Here is a 16,198-nt window from a genome sequence, read left to right on the forward strand (position 1 = left end):
GACATTTGTGTGTAAACAGCTGAATGTCACAGGTTGTGTGTGCTATCATGACTGAGTCAATTCACTTGACAGAGTGGATTAAGTGCAGAGGCATCAACACAATGCTGCCCGCTCCGCCAAACAGCTTTTCTCCCAAATTTGAAATAACAGTTTTACACTTCCACCGCTGAATGGATCGTTTTGCTGGCAGGGCAGAAAAAATGTGGACTGGAGTCAGTGAAGGATGAATGCAGCAAAATGTGAGAACCTTCAAAAATAATTCTTCATCTGATACGTTAAAGAAATATTGACATTTTAAATAAATGAATCAATCAATCTAGAGGGGGGTGTTAGGTATTTTTTAGGCACATGGTGCCATTTCAGATGTTATAAAAAGTCTGTATACATCAAAAACAACTTTAAATAAAATTTGACTTTGCATCACAGCTGTTTCTAATGATTTGAAATTGGCCTCTGAGTATTTAAGAACCTCCCATCCTTTCCAACGCTCCTTTTTTAGCACAACAATACAATGGGTCGTGGTCGGATAGTGGGCAGGGTTAGATGTCCAACTCTGCCTTCAAATCACCCTGATTGGACTGTACAATGCCAAAATATAAATTTTAGTGAGATTTACAGATAGTAGCCGACTTGGAGAAAGCTTTGTTTAGTCCACTGTAATCGAAGTTCATTTTGCCTAGAAAGTCTACTTCATTTAGGGAGGCGTAAATGCAAATTCAGACTCTTGTGCGGTTGGAATACGTACGTGAATGTCAACCTGACCAGAGACCTCTCCAAGAGCAAGAAGCAAACTCCAGCACAGGCCATTCTGGGTAAGTACAAGCAAAACAAACGTGGTGATTGAGCACTAGTGGGAGAAATGGCTCATGGTTTGGTTTTTTTTACCAAAGACAAAAGAAAAATCGTACAACTGCTAAGATCTGATGCCACTCTGTTTTTGTTTACATTCTTTGAAAAAAGAAGTTCTTGTTCAGATGTTTTCAATAGATTCCAGGTGAGAAGTTCCGGTTGGGTAAAGTGGGCGTGGTATATAAGAAGCTGCTGTGTTCGTCTTCCTCGTGCTGCTCCTGCGTGGCTCTCGTCCTGTGGGTTCTAATTGTAGACGGCAACACATTTCTAAGTGTGGCGCATGCTGCTCAGATTTCCTGGTGGTGGGTCTCCTCTCTCCCTGCACTGTAGCTGATCTTTGTCAGAAAATCTAAATTTGAGTGTGATCATTGGTAAAATGCCACTGCGCTGCTCTCCTCCTCTTCTTCGTTCTGCGAGTGTGTGTGGATCGGTAGGTAAGAAATTAACGCTCGTTGTAAGCTCCAGTTTGTTGCAGTTTAGTTTGAAACAGTGACTAATTAACTTTCATAGGTCTCCCCCATATTTGGACCGCTGCTGCTCTCTTTTATCTCCTGAATTTCTGCACGTTCACCTGTCTTCAAATTGTGACGGTGGTGGCGGTCAGCCGCCTCCATTGAAACGGTGTTTTGGTGCGGCATCGGCGCGCCCTCCTGCTGTGGCGTGGCAAGAGGGCCACACCCGGTCCTGATAATGTTTTGAACTTGTATTTTCTCTGTTATTTAATTAGCTTCTATTTTTTTATTTATTTATTTTGTTTGCAGCCCTTTTTGATTCTTTACATAACTGTATATCTATATGGGCTGATATCGTTTTTCTTTTGTTAGGTTCAGGGTTGCTGTTTGCAGTTGCTGAGGTCTGGTGTTGGTGTGTTGACGGTGTCTTCTTCTCCTGTGTGCTGCGATTCCTGAGTTTGTCTCACTGTATCTGGTGCTTTTAAAGGGTTTTTATTTTCTGTGTTTGGTGGATGTCATCTTTATAGTGGCCCCTTCTGCCGGAAACCTCAGCTACTGTAGTTTCTTCTGTTTTCTCATTTGTTTTTTTGTTGTAAAGAACTGATTTAAAAAAAAAAAGTATTTTAGAAGAATTTAATAAATAGTTTTTGTAAGTTTGAAACTCTGTCTCAATTCCCTGCATATTTGAACCTGTGTGCCTTACACAGAAGGTAATATTCTCAGGGTGTTGTTGAGCTACTTATTTTGCATAATCTTGAGTTCCATTTAGTGTTGCCACAATTGCATAAGCCTGAAGTAAAAGTACATTTATATATACATAAACAAAAAGAACAAATCAGAACAAACATAGCTGGACAAACGGAGCTTCTCTAACATGAAAAACATCAAAAACTCTTCAGAAAATCTCTGGTGTACATGTTTGGGACTTCAGTATTTGATTTGTTGAACAATACAATTATTACATGTACCAGGAAATTGATCATCTCTCTTTTCTTTGACTGTCCTTGCTGATGTGAAATGAATTACAAAAGCCAACCGGTTCCCTGGAACCAGTTTGAGAATTTGTTTTCATCACGAAGGAACAAAAAGCTGCTTCGCCAAAGGTGAAGGAGGTTTGTGACCCAAGAAAGCATCTTTGCTTTCTTGTTAAGAGTTTCGTAGAACTCTTTCTTCATAACATTCATACAAAAACATTTTTTTTTTTGTCCTTGTCAGAGTAACTCTGTTCCTGTTACATGAAAAGACGAGTTTTTCTACTGTTTGTTAAACTCAGCTCCTCACCTTGTACATAGGAACAATGTTGCTTTAAGAAAAAATATCTGGTGTGTTTTCTTAAAATCCTTCACTGCAAGTTGCAACCTTGAGTGTGGAAAGTCAAAGTATAAATAGTATTAGAAGAATAAATTAAGAAATATGTACTTTTTCCATGGAATTTCTGTTTCTAAGTTTGTGCACGTGGAAAAAAAACCTCACCGATATCTATAGTCACCAAGACATTTATTTCACTTTCAAGGACTCCAAATAGCTTACTGATTAAGATTTCAGTTAATGTTCAGCAAATATTGAAACTTTAGAGTGTTTGGATAATACTTATGCAGTGTGACATGTTTAAAGTTTCACATGAATAGAGCTGTTCATTAGCTCGGTTGGACCTTGGGGAGAAGAAAACCACAAATCTCCCAAATGTATGTTTAAATCAACATATGACAAAGATTTTTGGTGCACATCATCTTTGAAGTGTCTAGTTAGAATATTTACATTTACAAAAATTGGTTTGGTGTGTGCGTATGCAGTCCAGTTCTCCAGAGCCCTGCTAATCACCTGATTCAGGTGAATTGAAGCAGAGACGGATGGATGACACGGGCCCTCAATCCCTGGAGTTTAAGACACCTGGACTGAGTTTATTACTGTATGACAGTGAGACTGACAAATGTTCATGATTTTCAATAATATAAATGAAGGCCTCTACTATAGAGGATATATTTCTGATCTATGTTAATGTGATAACATAACACTACAACTGACTGAAGTTCAATATAATTATGCATAAACACTCAAGCATTCAAATTTACCTTGGTTTAGAATAACAGTCGGATTTGTGCTTTACAGAGCAAATGTTGCACTAAAGTAATGCAGTGGTGAGATATATTCAAATAAAGAAACAACGTTGACCTTTTATAATCTTTTCTATTTGGAAAAAGCACTTTTAGCTCATATTAGTAAAAACACCATATTATCCCACCAGTCACGATTGTGACCGATCATAAAACACACCTTTTCATATATTTTTCCACAATGTTTTAAATTACTTCCCCTTGAGTTCAAAAGGCCATAAATAACATCTGATTTTAATATTTTCAAGTCTGGTAAAAATTTGGGACTAAATGGGTTAAGAGCAGATTTGTGTGTTTCTGAGTGCAAACAGAATCTTAGCTAACTACTCAGGCCACTAATGTATTCATTATGTTCACCATAAAGACAAAGTCTTTCTGGGAAGAAATTTTCTCTATTGGTTTTTGCAACTAGTGCTCTGTTTGTGTCCAGGAGGTGTGGGGTCTGCAGAGATGTTAGCTGCCATTTACCTAAACCTTTGACCTCTACAAGCTTTGAAGGTCAGCCCTGACGATCCCCTTTCCAGACGGAATAGTTCATTGAAGTGTGGACCTGTTCTGTTTTGTGGAGCAGCCAAACCACACAGTGATGGACGAACACAGGACAGGGTGAATGATGGAGCGACAGCCTCTTTGGTAGGCTGTGCTTTTTGAGTTGCGGTTTGTTTTTTTTGTTTTGTTTTTTTTTTCTCCCAAAATTGTTACATATAAAAATCCAAAGTGGTTTGTGACTTTGACTTCAAGCTCCCTGATCTAATATTTTGAGGAAGCAGCTTTATGGCATCTATCTACAGTACATGTAGTCAACATCTAATATCTACTTTTCAGCTCCATGTGTTTGAAGGCCTGTTAGTACCCACACCATTGCCAACTCATCAACAGCGCTTGAGGATCCAGTCTGAATCATAACTGGAAAAGGTCAATGAATGATTTCTATAGACGTGGCTTTTTTAACATCCTCGGTACAAGACAAAGACAAAGGGAAACATAATTTTCTTTTGCTTTTCGTTTTTCTGCGTTAAAGGTCGTATGAGGTATGTTTCTTTGGACTCTTTGTGTCACAGTCTCCTAGCAACCCGTCACTCTGGGTTGTCGTCATTTCCTGTACAGATCTTGTACTTAATGTGATGACGATAGTTACGTAAACTAATTTATTAATAAAATGTTTTTTAAAAAGATTGTTTAACAGCTCGACAACAGGAATCACAAGCATTTACCGTTTCTGTAATATTCTCTCAAATTGACCTGGGCTTCATTGAAGTCTTGTTCCTTTATCATCTGGTCTGTGCTATAAAATCAGCAGTGCCGAGTAAATTTACGTTTAGACACATCGAGCTAATTGTTTTCACGTTCCATTTACCATCACAACTCTGAGCTAGCTCACATCAGACCGAAGAACTTTCTTCCACTTCCATAGAGTCTCCTTGAGACGAGACCTGAGTTTTCTTCAGGCGGCAGAAGCACCGTGCACAGAACCTGAGCATGTTGCCATTTTTATTTTAATTGAACTTAGGGATTCTCTGTCTCAGCTGTTTGATGAAATACCTTTAGTTACAACCAGAGCAGTAGTAGGATGCGATTTGTGTAGCAGCTGCACTGCTAAGAGACATACAGCTGGTTTCCAGCTGCGGTTTCTGTCCCCACGAACGGTATCTCCTCATAAAAGTGGATGTGTGCACACTGTCAGTACATTCAGTTTTTTTGGACAGCTGTACATTCTCATTTTGTGGCAAGTGGCAGGAAGAGCAGTGGGGTGGATTCATTTTTATGAGCACGGAAAGGTACATATAAACACAGAGGAATTATTTTATTACAAAATATTTCATAAACCTTCTAAAGCACCTAAGAGAAGAGCTTTTGGAGTTAAATTTTGTAGCTAGGTGTTTCATTTTTTTATTTTCTGTTTTCTATTAATGTGTTCTGCAACCAGTTGCTGAATACAGTCACATTAGAACTGTTTCCCACAGTACATAATTAGCAATTCAGGTTCTGTTAAAATCTTAAAGGTAGTTCACACCTCTTACTTGCCGTTAATTATCGTGGTGTCTCTGTTCAGAAGGCTAAAGCTAACATTTAGCTAACGGGAAGGGCTAAGAAAAAAGTGGACTTCTGCTGTCTTAAAACAACTTCACTCTCACAGAACTAGTGGTTTATGTAAAGACTGGTTTGTTTTCTTTAAATCCCCACCATGTCTGCGTTAGTAAAGTTTAAATAGCAAAGATATTATCCAACTTATTTCTGGCGGGATTTCTGTAGCATTGTTTGTTTGTAGTGCCCAGTGGCAGCTGACGTAAAGCAGTTTGTTTTGGTAGCCAAAAATATGACTTCATTCTTCATAGCAAGTACAAATAAAGTAATCCTTAAATACAACCAAATCTGTAATAAATGCTCTCCTTGTGATGAAAAGAATAAGAAACTTGAAATCAATATTGTGTTAAATTACATTTTTACCCTTTTTATACTAGTATATGTAATCAGAATCTATTTCTCCAAATCACCCTTTGAATACTATAAAGTTGAGGGTGCAGCTATGATTAGATTATTTATGGCAATAAATTTTAATACATTTTTGCTCTGAAAGAGAACGCTTTTTTTAAATGTAGGAAACATCTGGAAGTCTGAAACACAATTCATGCTAAGCATTATGGGATGGCGTCGTCCTGTGGTACCGACTAATGTGGATTTCTGCTAAATGAAGTTGCCAACTGAAGGTTTTCTTGAAAACATTTTCAAGAAAACCTCCCTTTGGAAAAACTGGAACTATTCCTACCTAGACTTTATTTTTGCTCTATGGCAGAGAATATAATGTGTATTCTAGTACACTGTACTAGTTAATCAGGCGCCCACCTGAATATTGCTGTCCTGTGTGTATAACACACATTCCACTTGAGTTTCTGGGGTTTTACTCATCTAGTTATTTTAATACATCAGTTTACACATTGCTCGGTGGCCAGGTTTCACATCTTCCACATTTCTGTGGCAGATCCTTCAGTTTTACAGGATCTGAGTCATTTCTTAAGATCTAATCTGTGGTTTTAGGTTTGAGCACTCACAAAATCGACGCTCACTGCCAGAAAAAGAGCTAATTTCTGGATTAAACGTGGATATCATCTTACAATGTGAAGCCTTCAGAGGGAAATGTGTGAACCACACCAGCTCACACTTGAAGAAATCATTAACTATTAAGAAGAAGCGGTAAAGGCTGACTGGTAATGGTTGAAAGCAGCACGGAAGCAGCAATGCCAGCTGAAATAGTAATGTGTTTTCCTGTGAAGATGTCAGTCTGATCTCATATCCTTTTGAGTTGTAAAGACTTTGGAGTTATGTGGGATTCCGACAATGAGCCTAATGTTGTCTTCATGTTTTACAGGTACTCAGGAGGCAAAAAGAGAGATGTCTGCTGTTGTTTCTGTGTTTCACTACAGTTGCTTCTACTTTTCTGAGTTCTTCTATCTTCTAAAAACAAAAGACAGGTAAAGTGTTGAGCAGTACACGCAGTGGTTCCGCAGTAAAACTGGACTTTCTAGACTCTTATTTCTCTTCTCAAAAACATAACAGCTGGACCACTGTTTACTCCTTGAAAAGAATGCAATGATAAAAAATTAATTTAACAAGTGCAAATAAACTGACATATTTAAATTATTTGACATGCCCTATACTGTAGCGTGCTCCAGAGCTCAGGTTAAAAGGTTAGAGGGTTATAAATCTGACATACGTGATATATTTAGTCTGTTCTCAGAGGCATTGCCCAGCGCTCACCTCTCTCTCCCAGCTGCCTCATGTTTTATACATATCACCTTTCACACTGAATCTTCATCTCATATTCCCCAGGCAGACATTGAAAACTAGAGAGATCCATGTTTTGTTTCTGTCAAATATTTTACTTTCAGGTCGGGTTTGGCGGATCGTGACGGTTTAGGATACGGGGAGAACCATTTCTAGGATTTTTTTGACTGTTGGGTCGGTACAGATTTCTGGAAGGTAATAGATAAACTCTAAAGCTGAACCTGTTCTAAATGCAACCAAAGCAATTTCAGATTTTCAGAGTATCTTCCTCAACAACAAATGTCAGTAAAGGTTTTTTTTTAAATTTACAATCAGTAACAAAAGCAGTTAAGTACCAATACAGGACCTAACTGGGACCCGCTGGTCCCATAATACCAGCCAAACTCCTGCAAACACACAATGCAACAGCCTGCCTGCATATATTTGTGATCATCAGCAACCCACTCTAATTGTCCACAGACCAAAGCTTGTACACTTGAGTGCTAAGTATTTTCTGCTGCCTTCAGTTGGTTTAACAAACCAACTAGTTTAGCTACCTCAACGCTAGCTTCCATTAAAACAAAACCTATCCTTGCTCACAACTGAGTAGACAGCAACCCAGGAACCTGGCTTTCCACCTGCAGGTGCAAGATGTTGAGCAAAGACTCTCACCAAGTCTACTCAATCAGACCCAGGCAGGATACCTCCATCTTGACAATCGAGGGCAGACAACCAGCTCAAAGCAACAACTTCTCCCAATTGTCCCAGACCTGCTGAAGAAGGTTGCGGTCATATGGAAGAGCCGTAACTTCACACCAAGGCCTTGATATAAGGAGTTTCCTCCCAGGACTTTGGGAATAAAGAAAAATGCTGGCATTCAATGTCTGCTAACTGGTAAGATCAACTCACCTGCACCCATGACTATGATGCTCCCAGGGCTGTTGATTTATTTCAGACCTCTCATAGCAATGAAATCTAGCCACTTCCAGTCAACATTGATTGAGAGAATGTACAAAGCAATGGTTCAGGCTAAATATTTACTCAAGGATCTCAATAGACTAAGCAATGACGTCACTGCTTGACTTGAACTTGGTGTATTGGAAGAAACCACTGTGCTGACACTGTGCTGGGTATGCAGAATTGCACAGTTTATGCTTTATATCTAAATCTATGGTGGTGATTGTGCTGCAGAAGCAAAAGAGTTTGCTCAATCTGTCAGACCAGGAGAACAAGATATTCTGGACATGCCGATCACTATTGATTGCATTTTGTTGCCATGCTCACCTCCATTCAGCAGAGGAGAGAAGCACAGAAAAAGGACAAAGTTATTTTTCTTTGTCTTCCAACAGACACTGACCCTCCTAAGTAAAGGTCTGGGAGATAATATGCCTACTTACTTTAAAATCTCCAATTGGCAGATGCCTCTGACTCTTTTGGCCGTTCAATCCAATTGGGAGCTGAGGCTGAGTTTGCTCCAGAAAAGTCTGACATCGTCTGTTGCCTCGTCTGCCACCAAGGCTGGCAGTCAGGAGGACAGAAAGAAGATGAGGGTGACCCCATGGATCCATGTCTTTCCCAATGAAGAGACTGGATGTTTTCAGTTTGACAACCGCACCACTGGCCCAAACAAGTGTTAATGCCAGAGGCGATGCTCCCTTCCAGAGGAATGCTAGATGCCAGGATGGTCTCCGTCTTATCTCTCGGTCACACAGGCAGATGTTCATGTCCAGAATAAATGTGCCACTGTCAGATCAAAACGCAAAGGCAAGAACTGTTTGCAGACTTTGCAACCCCTGTTGGTGGCGACTGTTGCTCATGGGGAGCAGTATGATCCTGCTAATGCCCTAATACCCTTTGTATATGCCATTTTGACATTTCACAACAGTGCCAGGTTTGGTATTAGGAAAAACCTTTTGGGCCTTAGCCTCCCTCTCATGACAGAGAGACAGACAAGAGACAGTCTTCTCTCTTTGGGGTCAGTCTAGGAGCAGAGGATGATTTGCCTTAGCAAAAGGCTCCAGTTAACAGTGGTGTCCTTTTGCCCCTCTGATATAATTTATCCCTAGCATTATGGGAAATGAACCACATTCAACCCTTCAGGCAGAGCAATCCTCTCTTTTGATCAAAAAAGAGAGGATGTAAGTATAAGATCACCTTTTACCTTAGGGTTTCTTTTGCTCCTGAAGCATGAGGGTTTACTGAAAGAGACAATTGAGCCATGTTTCTTGACTCCTTGTCCCCTTGTGAAATTGGACAGAGGTGTCGAGGAATTTCTCTGGCTACTAGTTGGTTTTCTCAACTTGCTTTGCATGTTTGTCTTAGTTCCACATCCCAGCCCATGCAGCGCTGGTCTGAATCCTTGGAATTGTGTGTCTCTCTATATGAGCTGCTGGGAATAAGCAACACAGGAGCCTCCATATCCCATAGTGAGACATGAAAATGAATTACTCTTGTTCTTAGCCTGTACTTATGTATCACTTTGCCAAATCCAAAGAAGCCCAAAGTATTTCATACTAATAACAGTTTTTGCCACTATCAGCATTCACATCCTGCAAGTGACAAGCTACTTTAATGGAGCCACAGTGACTTCTGACCATCACAACGACAGACAGGTGGAGCAAACTGGCAACCCACCGATTATGGGACGAACTCCTACCATCACCATCCCTAGACAGCCATGCTTTCTTGATGAAGCGAGAACAGTCGCTTTCCTTGATTGGTGCTGTCATATTGCAGACTACTTAAAGGATAGGTGACATAGGCAGTACAACCACCAGCCAATCAGGATTAATGTTGTTGAATAAATTCTTTGGAGCAACGCTCAGAGGCATTGCATCCCAATGTGACACATCTCTCTACTGCAACTCAGAGAACCAAGTTTACTCTTGTGGGAATTTAGATTTTGTATTTTTTTGTAGAAGATATTACATTTTGAGTAATGATTCACATCTATATTGTAGGCAAAATGCTACATGTACACACACAACCATTACCCTTCCAGCCAGGTCCCCAAAAAAGAGGAGATGAAGAATAGATGACATCTTGAGCTCTCAGGCCTTATGCACATGTTTTTATTTTTACCCCCAGACTTCTTGGGAGCCATCTGTTTAAAGATTTAAAGAATATCTTGTTCTTGTCAGCCTGTGAGAGTCAAGTAGCTTGACCGACAGCTATAAAAAAAAAAAAAATAAATTAAAAAAAAATTTAAAAAGTACTGTCGAGTAAATGTAAATCTCTGTCTGGGGTGAAGTTGGAAACCAAGACACAACTGACAAAAGATATCAGTTTGAAGACCAGATAATGTCCATGGACGTGATGATATGTGCAAAGAGTTCATGCATGCACATCTGACCCGCTGTGCTCCCTTTCGGCTGATTGAAGAATTTAGCAACTTCCTGATGTTTCCCCTGCAAACAGCCTCTGCTGCACATACTTGTGGGCTGTTTAGAGAACAGTTCGTTCTTGGCTTCATGTCTCAGTCCTGACAGTCCTGAAGTGAACAGAGGATTGGGGAAAAAAACAGTGAGTAGATCTGACAGCTCACCCTGAAGAACTAATTCTAATGTATTCCTTACCTTGAATGACTCTTAATCACAACTGAATGTACTCTCCAGAAACAATAGTTTAATAAGAGCTCTAAAGTAAGAAAATCCACGTATGATAACCTCCCTGGAATTGTTTTTCCAAAGAATATTTTAAGGTCTAATGTTTGTGTCTTAAACTTCCTGCTCTCCTTGTCTCCTTGTTGATAATTGGCGTTCTTAGGCAGATGGCAGTTTTTAGAAAAAAGCCAAGTTCTGACACTGAGTGCCTCCCTCAAGACTTCTCCCCGATTTTCTGAGAAAGCCTCTGAATAGATCCCGACAAGCCATTACTGTTCTCCACTTTCTCCTGTTTATTTCTACTTACAGCAGTTAATACAATTATTCCCAGTCGTGACCTATTTAAGTGGAGCATGCTACCAGCCATTAGCATTCAGAGAGTCTACAAAGTTACCACATTGATGGATTTGTAAAAGGAGGTTGTGTTTTTTACCGCATGCGTAGGTGGAGGTTCAGAGGCCTCCTGTTTGTCTTCATTTAACTGATTTTCTGTTGCCATAGGAGCAGGCGTCTTTTTTTTTTTTTTTTTTTTGCCTTTTCCCTCCCTTGAAAGTGCAGCACTTCAGAGCGCACTGTCTGGATTCAGATCAACAAGAAGGTGTCAGGGGAGTAGTCCAGGATTTTACACTCATCATCGCTCCCATTACATGACTCGCAGCTCACTTTGGAGAGAATATTTAGTTGAGAACACGGTTTTTATTCCAGAGCCACTCATGAGGATGTTGCAATGTGGTTTTGGCAGATCTCTGACACCAGCGTGTATGTGTTGCCTGCTTTCAGAGAACATCAATCTTCTATTGTAAAAGAGAACACGTTTAAAGTGTCTTTGTCGTTCCTCTACCTTGATTTCTTTCAGAAGGTTTTCAAATCTTAGTGATGTTGCGTTTGATTTATGACTCCTTTATAAAAGACTTAAGAGACTTCTCTTGTGAATCAAGTGGAAAAAGTCAAAATTCCAGCCTGGGCTTGTTTCTCTCTTTGTATTAGTGGCCCCTGAGCGTTTTTTGTGTCTGAAATATTTTTACTTCTTGGTCCATAGCACCAGCTCTGCTCTCTTTTGGCCAATTAAATAATTTAGCTAATTTGCCAATTGCTCGATGGGGTCTGATGATTTTCCTTGAAAGAAAACTTTTTCCTAATCTGCACTGAATCACTGAATCAAATTTATCTGGACTAAACTGGTTTGTATGCAACGACGATGTTGATTGTTAGTACTAGATAAAAAAACAAGAAGGGAAATAATTAGTGGTGGGACTCGATTAAAATGTTTAATTTTTTTTGTCTGTAATTGTACATATTGACAAAATAAGCAATATTTTAAACTCGAAGACACTTTTTGCTACAAATTTAAAGAATAATTACACATACAACAACAAAGATATTTAACTGTTCTTCATCAGTGTTGACTTGCAAATAAATTTTTTTGGTTGTGACAGTTAATGTTTTTATGTTACTCAACCATCAGATTGGTACAAAGTGCTATTCTACCCTTTCAGCTTTCAATTGTTTCACTGATTCCTGATCACTCGTGGAACTTCTTTAAACAAATACTTCAGAAATGTGAACTGTGGATGCTGACATTACCATTGGGGTCAACTGAGCTGCAATATTTTTAGCACTAGATGCTATTCTAGTCTTGAATAGCTTCGATGATTGGCTAACTGTTTTTAGCACGACTTGCACACAGCAACAGACTTTACCAGCTTTCCATCGTATCATTTTTTTTTACACAAAATTAACTCCTGGTGGACCAAGTGAAGCGTTTTTGTCACGGTGATATATCTTTGTCGTCGATATCACTGTTATTTGCAGATGTCTCTTGCGCATCAGATATACAGATATACCAGAAACGCACTAATGCAAAGGTTCTGGCCAAAACCTTTGAATGTTAATTTATTTTTCGCGTGTTAAAATTGATGTAATTAATCAAAATTAAAACCCTGGCCATAGAAAAAATATAGCACAAACTCTCAGCAGTAATAATAATAAATATCTCTCCAATTTTACACATCCAGTTCTATTTCTCATGTGAAGGTGGACTTTCTGAAGTATATGTAACTGCCTGCATGTTTTATTCATAATTGCTAATCAGCCAGGATTTTCATGCACAACTATCACTCGGGTTTAAAGAAATTGGTTTGGAAAAAAATAAAAAATTGTCTGCTGCAATTGTGAAGAAGAAAACGTTTTGTTAATGTCCAAAATCCTAAGAGAATAGCAGCACTTATTTGATATGTGTTTAGTTGACAATGTAAAAATGTTCCTGGGTTTATACAAATCTTTTGGCAAGCCATTGTATGTTTTCAGCTACCTTGACAGTAAATTAAATACACTTCTGACGCCATCTTAATTAGGTTAAAAAATTTACTTAACGGACAGAAATATGCACATCAAAAAGAGTTTTCAACAATTTTTGCAACAGTGATCCCAGGGCAGAGGCTTTTTTTTTTATGAGCTACATAAACAGTTGCCCAGAGCAGCATTAGAAAGGGGAGGACAAAAGTACCAGATGGGGAAAAAAGGTGTGTTTGTTGCACCCAAAAAATATTTTTTCATTGTTTGTGCTTGCACAAGCACACATGGGTCCTTGCACTTATTTTTGCTCAGGACCCATGTGTGGAGTAGACACACCCTGCTTGCTGCTGAATAGGGAAACTACCTTTTTTTTTTTCGGGGGGGGGGGGAAACTACCTTATGTACTATTTATTCCACCAAGAATCTCAGATAATTTCCTGCTTTTTAATTGGCTGGACGAGGCAACAAAAGGAGGGACTGCTAGCAAGACCTGCTACTGTCTTTGGGCAAAATCTTAAAGATATTAACCTCTAATGACTACAGGTTTACTTCTATTTGAAGTTTCTTGTAGTTCTCAGAACTTTCCTCTGAAGTTTAAAATGATCTTTGACACTGTAGAGAAACCCCAGCGATTCACAGCCATCAATGAAACAGCAGAGGGAACAGGAACGGGCATAAACAGAAACCGTTGCAGGTGATGTCTTCACCATCTACAGATTATAAGAGAAGATGGTTCCTTTTAAAGTTTGTCATATTGTTTCCGGGATGCGCTATATCTTTTTCAACAATGCCAGAGAGTCCCTGTTGAAAAAGTGGGTCAATGGAGCTATTTTTAGTAGCCATCGCACACCCCCATTTTTGCAAACAAGCACATGCAAAAATTCCAGATGAAACGGCACCCAGGCACACTGAACAAATATTCCGAGTGAAATCAAGGTGTTCAACTTGCTGGTAAATGGGGTAAGCCATTTATCTGGTTTCAAACTTCACCTCCCTGCTGAGATGAGAAGTTGCGTGAGGGCATGAAATGACTGGGAAGGAGGCGGCTTTGCCTCCCTGAATTGCCTTTGAAAACCTGGTGGTGGTGGTGGGGTGGAGTGGGGGGTGCGTGTGAGACTTTTGGGTCTCTCTGTTCTAAAGTGGGCTTCTGTTTCATCATCTCCCCGGTCCCGGAGCCTTGCGTGGCTACCTTGTAATTCCTCCTCGTTTTCTCAGGTTTCTCTCTCATATCGCCTCCTTTTTTTTTTATTCCCAAACACATCATTTGAAAAGGAAGTGTTTTCTGCCTTCCCTCTCTGTTAGAAGTGACACAGTGGGCGATGATGTGACGGGAGCGTACCGGAGACGGCATCCTCACATGCGCCGGCGCTGGTTTAATGTTCTGCAATTGCGCACAAGAAAAAGTTTGTCAACTAACAGAGCGTGAAGCAGCGTATGCTCTAAACCCGGAGTCGGATAAACGCGAGCCCTGGATAATTTGAAAAGAAGTAACCAAGGAAGTGAGCAAGTATTAGACAGGCCTCTGCTGAGATCAGATGCTGTTAATGAAGGCAGGGAAGCAGTGAATTACTGCGTGCCTTGAAATCAGACTCAATAAATCACATGAGAGTGGGGGAATGGCCCCAACAAACGGGCGAGAGGACGGCAGTGGAGCAGAAAGTGATTTTGCGACTGAGCAGAAAATGCACTGTATTCCTGCGGGCATTGCATGACAAATCTGTGAACTCTTACTAAAGAGAGGTGGAGCATTGTTTGCAAGAATTCATGAATGGCTGTTTTCACCCCGTGCTAACCTTGGAGAAGGGAAGCTGTGTTAATTATGGCTCATGCTGGAAGAGAAACTTTAGTCCAGGTTCCTCCAGGTACGTTTCTCACCCGTGGGGAGGGGGGTTTGGGGATTCATGCCGACGACACCCGGAGCACCAGGGGGAAGCCATGTGAAGCTTTTTGTCACCATAGGGAAAATCTCTGCTGGGCCACAACTTTCATCCTTTACAGACACCATGACAGAGGTCGTTTTTCCAGGAAGACCCCATTTCTACTTTCACAAGCAAAATCAAACTCCCATGATGCAATATTTGGTCAAGTATGAGCTTCTCATTTCTGTTGTCCCCATTTTTCTTCTTTTTTTTTTAATAGGTAAAGTAAGGAGAAATTTTCTCCAAAAAAAAAAAAAAAGAAAGAAAGTCTAAGGTTATGTAAAAGAAAGCTGAAAATATCCTACCTTGCTCAAAGGCAGTGGTTGAGAGTAAATGTGTTACTTGCCACTGTTGATTCGTCAACTCCAGTCGAGCTTTCATCCTCCTGACATTGGTCTCGCATATCGAGGCAATCATTTTTCTGCCTACTATTCAACACAAGTCACACTCGTGGGGGCGCTCGAGGCGGGGGTCGGGAACGTGGACATTTCAGAGGAATTATGCGACGTTGCTCTCCGGGTCCAGTCCAGGGTGACGCCGCGCGACATCCGAAGGAGCCGTCTGAGTCTGTAATGACACGCGCCGGAAGGCCTCGTCTGCTTCACAGTCCAGAGGTGGCGCGAGAGGAGATGACAGAATCAGGCTGGGAAACAAAGCAACAAATAAAAACAAGTGGAATATAATTCTGATGATTCTTTTATCAGGTGTAATGCATCTACTTCCAGACTGTTTTAATGCATGTCAAACATGTTGTAATCACCCATGTAGGACATGAATCTGCTCCCCGCGGTGCTGCTCCGCTTGTTCTGTTGCCGCCTTATCATCATTGGACCAACACTGCCACTTAGTGGCCGGATTGTCTCCCCCTCTGGCAGGCAGGGTCATGAATAAATACTCCACTGTTTATCCTTTCTTACCGGTTTGTTGCCTCCCAGTTTATCTGGGGCTCAACATTAGAACCTATCCACGCATTTTAATCAGTCATATAAATATTTCTCTGCATTTGACTGTAAAGAAATCCATTCTGACATTTTATTGTCCCTCCTCGGTTCTCTCTTGTGACAATTTTGAGCAGTTTTAGCAGTAAGTGTGGCTTTGTTTTAGTGCATGTCAAGTCAACATGGACAGCTAATGAGGTAAATCTAGTTAATGTTGCTTCAGGTAATCCGTATCACTAAGGAACTTGTGTGAAACATTAGAAATGC

The 16,198-nt window shown here is 40.2% G+C and overlaps 1 protein-coding gene and 1 long non-coding RNA gene across 3 annotated transcripts in view; one reads left to right on the plus strand and one right to left on the minus strand.

Annotated features, from left to right (window-relative positions):
* The first annotated feature begins 543 nt into the window (after window positions 1-543).
* The window catches only part of tprg1 (tumor protein p63 regulated 1), a 58,652-nt gene continuing 42,997 nt past the window's right edge, over window positions 544-16,198 (plus strand). Inside the window, exon 1 of one of the 2 annotated variants that reach the window (XM_044128820.1) lies at window positions 544-812. The gene's annotated coding sequence lies outside the window, so the exon portion shown is untranslated. Of the gene's footprint in view, window positions 813-1,185; window positions 1,280-16,198 lie in introns of those variants that run through there. The other variant, XM_044128819.1, reaches the window with a different exon arrangement.
* On the minus strand, window positions 10,428-15,808 carry LOC122838287. Its single transcript, XR_006371876.1, has 3 exons — window positions 15,754-15,808; window positions 15,299-15,636; window positions 10,428-10,667 (listed from the first exon to the last, which is right to left on the minus strand). It is a non-coding gene; the product is annotated as an uncharacterized LOC122838287 (long non-coding RNA).

Source organism: Gambusia affinis, linkage group LG10 (assembly GCF_019740435.1).
Source record: "Gambusia affinis linkage group LG10, SWU_Gaff_1.0, whole genome shotgun sequence".
Lineage (NCBI taxonomy): Eukaryota > Metazoa > Chordata > Actinopteri > Cyprinodontiformes > Poeciliidae > Gambusia > Gambusia affinis.